Below are 14608 nucleotides of genomic sequence, written 5' to 3'. Positions count from 1 at the left end.
CGCTGGGGTGTCCCGCCACTCACAGGGAGTCCCTGCACTTGGAGCTGCTGTCCCAGACAATTTTCGAGGTGAATGTGAAGACAGGCCACAGTATTTGTGACCATCAACTTGGCTGGCCCTGGAACCCCCATCTGTGTCACACAGAGCAGGGGGGCGAGGGGGTGGCTCCGGCTAGCAGTGCGGCCAAGGAAGGGAGGAACAGGAGTCGGTCCCCAGCCAGAGCCCACTCCCAGCCTGAACAAGCAGGCCCCCACAACCCTGGTGGTCCCCTGGGTGGGACACTGCTGGGCACAGGGAGACTGAGGGACCAACCTGATTCTGGTGATGCTTCTGGGCCAGTGTGGCCAGTGAGTTTCCTTACTGCCTCTCCATCCCTTGAACTGGTCCTTAGGGGCATGTATTTATTTCCCTCCTTGTTTGAGACAGAAGGAAAACACTTCTCTTCTCGGGTAAGTTTTGCAGTGCGCAGGCAGGACACGTTTTTCTGTTTTTCTCTCACCTTAGCAGCAGGTGTTGCTAGTGGTAAAGAAAGTGAAAAGTGAAAGTGAAGTCACCCAGTCATGTCTGGACTCTTTGCGACCCCATGAACTGTAGCCTACCAGGCTCCTCCGTCCATGAAATTTTCCAGGCAAGAGTACTGGAGTGGATCGCCATTTCCTTCTTCAGGGGATCTTCCCAATCCAGGGATCAAACCACGGTCTCCCGCATTGTAGACAGACACTTTACCATCTGAGTCACCAGGGAAGACCCTGCAAATGCAGGAGACACAGGAGACCTGGGTTCGATCCCTGGGTGGGGAAGATCTCCTGGTGGAGGGCATGGCAACCCACTCCAGTATTCTTGCTTGGAGAATCCTATGGACAGAGGAGACTGGAGGGCCCTACTCCACAAGGTTGCAAAGAGTTGGAGAAGACTGAGCAACTGAGTCTTCAGCAGCAGGACCGGCTTAGAGTGGGTAGAGACTTCACAAAGGCCACGGTCACGAGAAAGGTGGACTTTCACTGAACTTGGGACATACCAATGGAAAGAAGCTCTCCGCTGCACAGTGTGTATTACAGTTCTTATATGTTTAAATACACAATACTTTTAACCCACTCATTTAGATGGGGACAGCTTAAGAAAAACTCAAGAGAAAGACACAGATAAACAGCTCCAAATAATTTGAACATTTCAAAGAACCTAACTGTTCAAAAATTTAGGAGAGCTGGTAATTATGATATAGCTCTACATTTATAGGGATGTAAAAAAATATATATGTTTGTAGTCTGCTGCTGCTAAGTCACTTCAGTCGTGTCCGACTGTGTGACCCCATAGACGGAAGCCCACCAGGCTCACCCGTCCCTGGGATTCTCCAGGCAAGAACACTGGAGTGGGTTGCCATTTCCTTCTCCAATGTGTGAAAGTGAAAAGTAAAAGTGAGGTCTCTCAGTCGTGTCCGACCCATAGCGACCCCACGGACTGCAGCCTACCAGGCTCCTCCATCCATGGGATTTTTTAGGCAAGAGTACTGGAGTGGCTTGCCATTGCTTTCTCCGTTTGTAGTCTAGTAAGTGAAAAAAAAGGAAGTTGTGAAACAACATGTCTACTATTACTGCTATTAAATAGACAATTAATGCAAATAAATAAGAAAAAACAAAACAAGCCCTAATGCTCCCTACCCTTTACGTTTCCGCTCAAATGGAAGGCTCTGTGAAGCATCCTCGGGGCACAGTACTAGTGATCTCTCACTCCTGTCTCCCTTTCCCGTTTTGTATACTATGGTTAGCAGCCTGTTGTCTTTCTCGCCACTCAAAACTTAACCTCCGCATGGAGAGCATTCTGGTCTCTCTCATCCCTACTGTGTTGCCAGCGTGGAGCGGGCACTCAGCTACAAGCACTGCGAGGGCACAGATCTTCGTGTGCTCACCGACGCATCCTCAACTTCTCGAAGAACATCTGCATGGAGGAGGCACTGGGCGTGCATTTGTTGAAGAACACACGTCCTAACTGGCAGTTTCCTCCAAATCTGGTGTGTAGCATCTATTGTTCACAGGACTTCTCTGAGTGGAGACGACATCTATTTGTACTTGGTTAAATGTCAAGGGTACTGTTACTCATTGTATGCAATAAAACTTAATATTTCCTCAAAATTAAGCAACTGCTTCCATAGCTACTAAAATAGAATTTATTAACTTAGCTAAGTGTTATTGAAACTTTAAATGCCTTAACATTAATATATGTAATCAAATTTTCATAGATTTTTCATTAAAATATCAAATCGAACATAAATGTGTTTTCAATGGTTAAAAAGCAGACAGATTACAAACAAATCAGGATGGTTGTAAGGTTTATTATCACAACTATTCTTAAATATATTTTCATGCACCCATGAAATTAAATAAGTTTCATGCAGCCATGAAATTAAAAGACGCTTGCTCCTTGAAAGAAAGCTATGACCAAACTAGACAGCATATTAAAAAGCAGAGACATTACTTGGGCGACAAAGGTCCATCTAGTCAAAGCTATAGTGTTTCCAGTAGTCATGTATGAATGTGAGAGTTGGACTATAAAGAAAGCTGAGTGCCAAAGAATTGATGCTTTTGAACTGTGATGTTGGAGAAGACTCTTGAGAGTCCCTTGGTCTGCAAGGAGATACAACCAGTCAATCCTAAAGGAAATCAGTCCTGAATATTCATTGGAAGGACTGATTCTGAAGCTGAAGCTCCAGTACTTTGTCTACCTGATGAGAACTGACTCACTGGAAAAGACCCTGATGCTGGGAAAGATTGAGAGCAGGAGGAGAAGGGGATGACAGAGGATGAGATGGCTGGATGGCATCAACGACTCAATGGACATGAGTTTGAGCAACTTGGGGACTTGGTGATGGACTGGGAGGCCTGGTGTGCTTCAGTCCCTGGGGGTTGCAAAGAGCTGGACATGACTGAGTGACTAAACTAAACTGATATACAATGTAAACCTTAAAAACTCTATATTGATTTATCTATGTATATGTTTAGAAAAATTCTGAAATGAATCAAAATAAGCTATTAATTAACTCTGATGGTGAAAGTAGAACAGGAATAGGAAATAAGTAGAGTTTTCCTTTCCATTCTACTTCAATCTAGTTTTAATTTATAGTATTTTAAAAGCTAGTTTTCGGAGGCATGGCAAAATAAACATAATCCTAATTAAAAACAAAACCCATTAGTGTACAGAAAAAAATGCCAGATTTATGTCCTACCACTCATTACCCTAAGGTAGCCATGGACAGTGGAGAAGGAAATGGCAACCTACTCCAGTATTCTTGCCTGAAGAATCTCAAGGACGGAGGAACCTGGAGGGCTGCCGTCTATGGGGTCACACAGAGTCGGACATGAGTGCAGCAACTTAGCAGCAGCAGCAGCCATGGATAGAATTTTATTTGATCTCCCATCCACGTCCTGCTCATTTACAGTTTGTACTTGCATGTACACAAATGGCCTAGGAAACAGATCTGGAAGGGCGAGAGGTTTGTGAATAATTTCAGAGGTGTAACTAATGACACTTGGAGCTGATGTTGGACATGTTTAGAATAGATTAAAAAAAACACTGTTGGACATCTTTTGAACAAATGTGGACCTATGTTTTAGAAAACAAAATAGGAGGAGCCATAAGGAAGAAAAGGAGCTGATGAGTTTGCTTTGGGACAAGTAGTGTACTGTCTTTCTAATGGGCTATTGACATAGCATTCAGTGATTTTGGAAATCTAGGTTTGGAGATTATAATGTGGGTAGGTAAAGTCGTGAGTATGGACAGAACTCCCTAGGGTGAATGAGGCAGAGGAGGGGAAAAGGAAAGAGAATGGGAGACCAAGAAAAGCGTCAAGTCAGGAGTGTCAAGAAGGAGCAGAAGAAAATGAGTGCAAACAGGATAAGAAATGTGAAAAGGAGTGTCGGGTTAGACACACAGGGCTCGCAGGAAACTAGAGCAATACTGTAGAATTGAAACATAATGTGTGACACGTAATTTCCGATTATTTCATGGCCACAGTACAAAGAAATGTGAAATGAATGTTAATAATATATTTTATTTAGGTCAGTATATTTAAAGTGTTATCATTTTAACATGTAACCAATATAAATTACTAATGAGATATTTTGCTTACATTGTACAGTGCAGGTCTAGAGAGAATGAATTCCACTGAAATGCAGAGGCAGGTGCCATAAAGCATTAAGGAGTTAGTGTGGTTCACAGGAGTAAGAATTGTTTTTTGGAGGAATTTGGGGAAAAGGAAGGCTGTAGCCTGGGCCGCAGGTGGAATGGGAGATGAGGAGTTGAAAGCTGACTCTTTTAGGATGAAGCATGTTTCCAGACTGAGGTAAGAAGTCCTGAGAGAAGGAAGGACGTTGAAGCAGGTTCTGCAGAAGGAGCAGGGGGCAATTGGGTCAACTGTGAAATAGGGTTTGGCTTTGGATGTGATCAGGGAGATGTGGGAGGCAAAAAGACTAGTAGGAGAAAGGAAGTTGAGGAAATGCTTAGATGCCACTACTCCATGGGAGTCTCCCAAGATGCCCCTTGTAATGGTTAGTTTCAGGAATATACTTGGTTCGTCTATAGTATCCAGTTATTTATTCAAATACCAATGTAGTTGTTGCTGTGCAGGTATTCTGTAAGTGTGATTAACATCTAAAATCAATGGATTTTAAGTAAACAAGAGTATCCTTGATAATGTGGACACCCTCCGGAGGAGAACAGGTTTCCCTGCAAAAGAAGGAATTGTCACATCAGCTCAATATTTCAATAACTTGTACATGTACAACTAAGTGGCATTGAATGTTTACATTGCAGTGTTCTGTAATCTTCACCACCCAAAACTTTAATCATCCCCTGCCATCCTGCCCTACAGATTTCAGGCCTGTCAAATACACAACTGCATAAGCCAATTCCTTGAAATAATCATGTGTGTGTGTGTGTGTGTGTCCCCTTCTGGCTCTGTTTCCCTGGAAAACCTGAACTGATGCACCCCTTCACTGGACTGATGGCCTTATGTTCTCCAGAAATACCTAGTGCCTCCTGCTTCCTAGTACCTGTGATCAGTTCAATCGCTCAGTCGTGTCCGACTCTCCGCGACCCCATGAATCACAGCACGCCAGGCCTCCCTGTCCATCACCAACTCCTGGAGTTCACTCAAACTCACTTCCACAGAGTCGGTGATGCCATCCAGCCATCTCATTCTCCGTTGTCCCCTTCTCCTCCTGCCCCCAACCTTTCCCAGCATCAGAGTCTTTTCCAGTGAGTCAACTTGTCGCATGAGGTGGCCAAAGTATTGCAGTTTCAGCTTTAGCATCAGTCCTTCCAATGAACACCCAGGATTGATCTCCTTTAGAATGGACTGGTTGGATCTCCTTGCAGTACAAGGGACTCTCAAGAGTCTTCTCCAACACCACAGTTCAAAAGCATCAATTCTTCGGCGATCAGCTTTCTTCACAGTCCAACTCTCACATCCATACATGACCACAGGAAAAACCAGAGCCTTGACTAGACGGACCTTGGTTGGAAAAGTAATGTCCCTGCTTTTTAATATACTATCTAGGTTGGTCATAACTTTCCTACCAAAGAGTAAGCGTCTTTTAATTTCATGGCTGCAATCAGCATCTGCAGTGATTTTGGAGCCCAAAAAAATAAAGTCTGACACTGTTTCCACTGTTTTTCCATCTATTTCCCATGAAGTGATGGGACCAGATGCCATGATCTTTGTTTTCTGAATGTTGAGCTTCAAGCCAACCTTTTTCACTCTCCTCTTTCACTTTCATCAAGAGGCTTTTTAGTTCCTCTTCACTTTCTGCCATAAGGGTGGTTTCATCTGCATATCTGAGGTTATTGATATTTCTCCCAGCAATCTTGATTCCAGCTTGTGCTTCTTCCAGCCCAGCGTTCCTCATGATGTACTCTGCATAGAAGTTAAATAAGCAAGGTGACAATATACAGCCTTGACGTACTCCTTTTCCTATTTGGAACCAGTCTGTTGTTCCATGTACAGTTCTGACTGTTGCTTCCTGACCTGCGTACAGGTTTCTCAAGAGGCAGGTCAGGTGGTTTGGTATTTCCATCTCTTTCAGAATTTTCCACAGTTGATTGTGATCCACACAGTCAAAGGCTTTGACATAGTCAATGAAGCAGAAATAGATATTTTTCTGGAACTCTCTTGCTTTCTCCATGATCCAGCGGATGTTGGCAATTTGATCTCGGTGCCTCTGCCTTTTCTAAAACCTGCTTGAACATCTGGGAGTTCACGATTCACATATTGCTGAAGCCTGGCTTGGATAAGTACCTGTGATACCACTTTGCAATTTCCTGCTTTGTCTGCCTTTCCCTCTTCACGACAAAGACTGTCTTTAAGAACTGTCTTTCAACAACTCACAAAATGTCTGTCATAGTGGAGGCACTTACCGACTTTTTGATGAGTGACGGAAGGGTTTTAATTTCTTCTATAAGGGAAGTAGTTTTCAGACTGTGAGTGAGGTCATGGGCATAAACGGAGGGAAGTTTAGGAGGAACTGGAGCTTTTGTCCTCACCAAGTACCCAGTCTTGTCAAAGATTTGACTTCTTCTGAGAGAATCTTTTTCTTATTTTCCTATGGAAATTTTATTTTTAAAATTGATTTATTGACTATAGTGTTGGCTTATAATATTACATGATTTTCATGTGTACAATATTATTATCTCTTCTGCATACCCTAGAGTGTGCTGTGCTATGCTTAGTTGTATTAGACTCTTTGCGACCCCATGATCTGTAGCCTACCAGGCTCCTCTCCCATGGGGATTCTCCAGGCAAGAATACTGGAGTGGGTAGCCTACCCCTTCTCCAGGGGATCTTCCCAACCCAGGGATCAAAACCAGGTCTCCCACATTGCAGGCAGATTCTTTACCAGCTGAGCCACCAGGGAAGCTCAAGAATACTGGAGTGGGTAGCCTGTCCCATCTCCAGGAGAACTTCCCGACCCAGGAATGGAACTGGGATCTCCCTCATTGCAGGCAGATTCTTTACCAGCTGAGCCACCAGGGAAGCTCAACAATACTGGGTAGCCTGTCCCTTCTCCAGGGGAACTTCCCAACCCAGGAATCGAACTGGGGTCTCCTGCATTGCAGGCAGATTCTTTACCAGCTGAGCCACCAGGGAGGCTCTGCCTAGAGTGTGCTCACCACCAAACTTTTAACTTCCTTCTACCACCATACAGCTAACCCCCTTTACCCATTTCACCCTACCCACCCCACCCCTTTGGTAACCACTATTTCGTTCTCTGTACCTACCTGTTTGTTTTTGTCTGGGTCGGTTTCTTCATTTATTTTATTTTTTTAAATATTCCCCATGTGAGGAAAATCATACAGTATTTGTCTTTCTCTGTCTGACTTATTTCGCTTAGCATAATACTCTCAAGGTCTATGCAAGTTGTCATAAATGGCAATATTTCATCTTTTTTATGGCTGAGTAATATATTCCCCAAACTCCGGGAGATAGTGAAGGACAGGGAGGCCTGCTGTGCTGCAGTCTATGGGGTCACAAAGAGTCAGACATGACTTGGCAACTGAACAACAACAACTAATATTCCATTATATATAAAGGCCACATATACATCCATTGATGAACACATAGCTTGCTTTGATAGCTTGGCTATTATAAATAATGCTGTGATGAACAAAGGGGTGCATGTGTCTTTTTGAATTAGTGTTTTTTTTTTATTTTCTTGGATAAATATCCAGAAGTAGGATAGCTGGACACCTCTATACCATTTTCCACAGTGGCTGCACCAATTTACATTCCCACCAGCACTATATGAGGGTTCCCTTTTTTCCACATACTTGCCACCACTTGTTATTTCTTCCCTTTTGAATAATAGCCATTCTAACAGGTGTGAGGAGATACTTCATTGTAGCCTTGGTTTGCATTCCTCTAATAATTAGTGATGTTGAACACCTTTTCATGTACTTGTTGGCCATCTGTATGCTTTCCTTGGAAAAAAGATCTATTCATCTCCTCTGCCCATTTTATAAATTGGGTTGTCTGTTTTTTTGTTGTTAAGTTGTGTGGATTCTTGATTTATTTTGGATATTAGTTCCTTATTGGATATATCATTTGCAAATATCTTCTCCCATATGGTAGGTTGTCTTTTTGTTTTGTCAATGGTTTTCTTTGCTGTGCAGAAGCTTTTTAGTTTGATGTAGTCTCAGTTGTTTATTTTTGCTTTTGTTTTTCCTTGCCCAAGGAAACATAATCTATAAAGTTATTTCCAAGACCAATGTCAAAGAATGTACTGCCTATGTTTTCTTCTAGGAGTTTTATGGTCTCACGTCTTACATTCATGTCTTTAATCGATTTTGAGTTGATCTTTGTATATGGTGTGAAATAGTTGTCTAGTTTCATTCTTTTGAATGTGTCTCTGTAGTTTTCCAAACATCTTTTATTGAAGAGACTGTTTTCTCCATTCTATGTTCTCTGCTAATTTGTTGGAAATTATCATCTTTATACATGTGGGTTAATTTCTTTGGTTCTTAATTTTGTTCTATTCATCTATGTATCTGCTTTTCTGCCAATACCATGCTGTTTTGATTACTATGGTTTTGTTATATAGTTTGAAACCAGGGATTATTATACCTCAAGCTTTGTTCTGTTTTTCCTCATGATTGCTTTGGCTAATTGGAATCTTTTTGGTTCCATATAACTTTTAGAATTTTTTGTTCTATTTCTGTTAAAAATGTCCTTGGGATTTTTATAGTGATTGTAATGAGTCAGTCATTTGCTTTAGGCAAAGTATGGACATTTAAACAATATTAATTCTTCCAATTCATAAGAACAGAATAGCTTTCCATTTATTTGTGTCTTCAATTTATTTCAACAGTGTATTATAATTTTCATTGTACAAATCTTTTACCTCCTTGCTAAATTTATTCCTAGATGTTGTCTTCATTTTGTTGTGATCGTATATGGGATTATTTTCTAAATTTCTCTTTCTGCTAGCTAATTGTTACTGCTGCTGCTACTAAGTCACTTCAGTCGTGTCTGACTCTGTGCGACCCCATAGACTGCAGCCCACCAGGCTCCACCATCCCTGGGATTCTCCAGGCAAGAACACTGGAGTGGGTTGCCATTTCCTTCTCCAATGTGTGAAAGTGAAAAGTGAAAGTGAAGTTGCTCAGTCATGTCCGACTCTTCGCGACCCCATGGACTGCAGCCCACCAGGCTCCTCCATCCATGCGATTTTCCAGGCAGGAGTACTGGAGTGGTTGCCATTGCCAAATGCAACAGATTTTTGAATGTTTATTGTGTACTATCCTCTCTTCACTTATTATTTATATCATTTTTTAGATGGAGTCTTTATCTAAAATCATGTCATCCACAAAAAGTGATAGTTTTACTTCTTCCTATTCAATTTAGATAGTTGTTATTTCTTTTTCTTGCCTAATTGCCCTGGTTAGGACTTCTAATACTGTGTTAACTTCTAACTATCCAGCTTCCAATATCAGCAGGACATAATGGTGTGTGGCAGCTAAAGAGGGATCCCTAGATCAGGACTTACAGTCAGACAGATTTTGAGATTTTTTAAAAATTTTGCTTTTATGTAAACAATATTTATTTATTTGGCTACACTGGGTCTTAGTTGCGGCATGCAGGATATGGCATTTAAGTTGTGTCATTTGAACTCTTAGTTGCAGCAAGTGGGATCTAGCTCCCAGACCAGGCATTGAACCCTGGCCCCCTGCATTGGAAGTATGGAGTCTTAGCCACTGGACCACCAGGGTAGTCCCTCTAATTTTATTTGAATTACATTTTTTGAGATAATTGTAGATTCACATGTAGTTGTAAGAAATTTGATGCAGTTGTAGTATCTTCCACACACTGTTTCTCAGTTTCCCCCCAGTGGTAACATTGTGGAAAACAGTGTCACAGCCAGGATGCTGACCCTGACATAGTCAAGACAACACTTCCATCACCACAAGTAGCCACATCTTGCCCTTTTATAGCCTCCCTCACCACACTTCCCTCTCAGGTTCCCTGGTGGCTCAGATGGTAAAGAATCTGCCTGTAATGCAGGAGACCTGGGTTCAATTCCTGGGTCAGGAAGATAGCAACCCACTCCAGTATTATTACCTGGAGAATCACATAGACAGAGGAGCATTGTGGGGTATCATCCACAGGGTCGCAAAGAGTTGGACTTGACTGAACAACTTTAACTCTCTTTCCACTTCCTTCTGGCCCCATTCCTCTTCAATTTCTGGCAACCACTAACCTGTTCTTCATTTCGATTTTGTTATTTCAAGAATTCTATATAAGTGGAATTATACAGTGTGTCAACTTTGAAGGTTGGCTTCTTTTTCCCACTCAGCATAATTCTCTGGAGATTCATCCAGGTTGTTGCTTCCATCGGTGGTTTCTTTTTCTTGCTGACTAATGTTGCTGCTAAGTCACTTCAGTCGTGTCCGACTCTGTGTGACCCCATAGATGGAAGCCCACCAGGCTCCCCCGTCCCTGGGATTCTCCAGGCAAGAACACTGGAGTGGGTTGCCATTTCCTTCTCCATGCTGACTAATAGTCCACAGTATAAATGGACTGCAGTTTCGCAATCCATTCATCCATTTGCTTGTTGAAGCAACTGTGTTGTTTCCAGCTTTTGGCTATTACAGGTAAAGCTTCTATGAATATTCACGTGCAGGTTCTGGTGGGGACATCTGTTTTCATCTGTCTTGGGTGTATAGCTAGGAGAGGAATTGCTGGGTCCTGTGTCAACTCTATGTTTAATCATTTGCAGAACCACCGGATTGTCTCCAAGTCTGCTGTACCATTTTACCTTCCACCAGCAGGGTATGAGTGATCTAGTTCTCTGAATCCTCATCAGCTTTGAGGTTGTCTATGATTTTTATCTTAGTCATTCTGATAGTTGTATACTGTTTTGACTTATGTTTCCCTAGTAGTAAATGATGAGGAACATTTTTTCATGTGTCTATTAGCCATCTGTGTATCCTCTTCCCTGAAGTATTTTTGCTTATTTTCTAACTCTACTGACCTTTTACACTGGGGTTTTGAGAACTCATTGTATATTCTTGATATTAATACTTTGTTGATATATGATTTGGAAATATTCTCAGTTGTAGTTTGTATATTTTTTAAAGTTGCATGTGGAATGTTAGTTCCCTGATCAGGGATTGAACCCATGTTCTTGGCAGTGAAAACATGGAGTCCTAGCCACTGGAACACCAGGAAATTCCCATACCTTTTCATCTTATGAACAGATTTTTTTCACAAAACTTTTAGGTGAGGTCCAATTGATCAGTTTTTTTCTTTTATGGATCAACTTTTTGGTGACAAGTCTAAGGACTCTTAACTTAGCCTTAGTTCCCAAAGATTTATTCCCATTTTCCTCTAAAGGTTTTATAACTTTACACTTTACATTTAATCTACCAGTACTGCACAGTCTCAATCACTATCACAGTATTAATCACTATATAATAATAATTAAACTAAATCAGAAACACTGATCACTTTTTTCCAAAACTGTTCAACTAATAGTTAACTGTTCAACTAGTACTTCTATTGTGTTTCCATTTAAATTTAAAAACAATCTAGCCTACAAAGGAAGCTTGTTCGGAATTGCATTAAGCCTTGGAGAGAGCTGGTGGAGGACCAGATGGAAGCAAAGCGGGTCTGAGTCTCTGAAGGCCAGGAGCATCTGAGATAGAGAGGAAGCAGTAAAGAATTAAACCTGAAGCATCGCACATCTTTGGAAGCACACTTATTCCTAGAGCCTGAGAATACAAGTGTCCCTGAAAGGCACAACACTCTTTGGAGGAGATCCAATCAGTCCATTCTAAAGGAGATCAATCCTGGGTGTTCATTGGAAGGACTGATGCTAAAGCTGAAACTGCAATACTTTGGCCACCTCATGCGACGAGTTGACTCACTGGAAAAGACTCTGATGCTGGGAAAGGTTGGGGGCGGGAGGAGAAGGGGACGACAGAGAATGAGATGGCTGGATGGCATCACCGACTCTGTGGACATGAGTTTGAGTGTACTCTGGGAGTTGGTGGTGGACAGGGAGGCCTGGCGTGCTGTGATTCATGGGGTTGCGGAGAGTCGGACACAACTGAGCGACTGAACTGAACTGAACTGAACCAGTTTCCGGGAGAAATATCAATAACTTCAGATATGCAGATGACACTACCCTTATGGCAGAAAGTGAAGAGGAACTAAAAAGCCTCTTGATGAAAGTAAGAAAGGATAGTGAAAAAGTTGGCTTGAAGCTCAACATTCAGAAAACAAAGATCGTGGCATCTGGTCCCATCACTTCATGGGAAATAGATGGGGAAACAGTGGAAACAGTGTCAGACTTTATTTTCTGGGGCTCCAAAATCACTGCAGATGCTGATTGCAGCCATGAAATTAAAAGACGCTTACTCCTTGGAAGGAAAGTTATGACCAACCTTGATAGTATATTAAAAAGCAGAGACATTACTTTGCCAACCAAGGTCTGTCTAGTCAAGGCTTTTGTTTTTCCCATGGTCATGTATGGATGTGAGAGTTGGACCGTGAAGAAAGCTGATCGCCGAAGAATTGATGCTTTTGAACTGTGGTGCTGGAGAAGACTCTTGAGAGTCCCTTGGACTGCAAGGAGATCCAACCAGTCCATTCTAAAGGAGATCAATCCTGGGTGTTCATTGGAAGGACTGATGTTAAAGCTGAAACTCCAATACTTCGGCCACCTCATGCGACGAGTTGACAGAGAATGAGATGGCAGGATGGCATCACCGACTATGTGGACATGAGTTTGAGTGAACTCCGGGAGTTGGTGATGGACAGGGAGGCCTGGTGTGCTGTGATTCATGGGGTCGCGGAGAGTCGGACACAACTGAGCGACTGAACTGATAGCTTTGTCTTAGCGTTTCTTTCAAGGGACACGTGTCTTTTAATTTTATGACTGCAGTCACTGTCCACAGTGATTTTGGAGCCCAAGAAAATAAAGTCTGACAATGTTTCCATTTTTTCCCCATCTATTGCCATGAAGTGATGGGACTGGTTGCCATAATTGTATTTACTATACTCATATTGGAGTATAGTAAATTTAAAATGTTGTGTTAGTTTCAGGTTCTACCTTTTGAATCAGGTGCCAACATTAGAAAAATGGTAGATTTCACACAAAAAAATCAGAATACCTGGAAATTCAGGATTCAGGTCCCTGAATGGCAATTGATTAACAAGAGTGAATAATCTCCTTTTCATTTGTGGACTTGAAGGAGGGACCTGACTGGAGGGTGGGGTGGGGTAAGACAGGCTGTTTAAAGGATTCCCTCCAGTTGAAAAGGGATAGAGCCCAGCACATGCTGCTATATAGAACTTGAGACAATGTGCACTAGAAAACTTGCTAATTACCTCACACTTTTCTATCCATTGATTTTCATCTTCTAGAGGTGGTCTTAAGTGGATAGGACCACGGCCTTGGTACTCAAAATGTGATCCATTAACTAGCAACATCAGCACTACCCGAGAAACTTAAAAATGAAGAATCTTTAGGTCTGCCCCAGACCAACCGAACCTGCATCTTAACAAGATCCCTAATGGACTCTTCTGTACATTCAAGCATTCAAGTACATATATTTTCTTCAGATGTTCAAAGGACATTTTTTTGAAAAGCAATCGGTTGGTAAATGGCTGGAGTATTAAAAATTCTCCTGCCCTTTTATCTCTATTTCCTTCTGTGTCCTTTTATCTATAAAGGAAATATTCTCAAATGTGGTTAATGAGTCTAATGATTTATCCTGTTTTGTTCAAGGCAGGATACCAGTGGAAGCCAACAACATCTGATAGTAAATGTGGATTGAATACCCTAGATGGAACTCTAAGAAGCAACATAAAATCCTTTGTATATAAGAGACAGAGTTCAATCCATTCTGTGGGAAAGTTCTCCCCAGACCCTCAGATCATCCCCTCAGGCAGTTTCCAAGCCGCAGATGTAGTGTGCCCCCTTCCCGGAGGGTTACATTGAGACCCAAGAAACAGAAAGCCCCGAAGGTCGTGCGGGGCTGGAAGCGGATGAGGTTGGGCAGTGGCAGAGAGGGGTTCCGTGCGCCTTATTGCTGTAGAGTCGGAAACCAGGAGCAGGAGTCCGAAACCCCAGCTCCTGGGGGCCGCTGCCTGGCACCTGGGGAGGCGGGGTCGCTCTGACCTGTGGCGCCGGATTGGCTCGCCCGCGCTGCTCTTCGCAGACCCGCCCCACACCCTCCCCGGAAAAAGCTCGTCCCTTCTGGGCCTGCACAGGGCCAAAGCCTGGACAAAAGAGGTTGAAATGGAAGCGGGTGGGCTCCCGGGCCCCACCTTGTCACGGGAACCTGGCCGGCGCGCGGGGTGGTGGCAGCCCACTAGCTCGCTCGCGAGGTCGCCTGGGCGCACGTTGGCGCGTCGCTGCCACAGCCCGACTTCGGCGGGAGAGCTGGGCCGGGGCTTTTCCCCCGTTGGACCTGGAGTCTGGGCCCCTAGTCCCGCTGTTACTGGAGATCAGTTCAGATCAGCCACTCAGTCATGTCCGACTCTTTGCGACCCCATGGACTGCAGCACGCCAGGCCTTCCTGTCCATCACCAGCTCCCTGAGTCCACCCAAACCCA

Source organism: Moschus berezovskii, chromosome 10, assembly GCF_049115385.1.
Source record: "Moschus berezovskii isolate FMDL1 chromosome 10, NW_MosBer_1.0, whole genome shotgun sequence".
Taxonomy (NCBI): Eukaryota; Metazoa; Chordata; class Mammalia; order Artiodactyla; family Moschidae; genus Moschus; species Moschus berezovskii.
The sequence above is the reverse complement of the archived record's forward strand: the minus strand, read 5'-3'. Positions refer to the sequence as shown.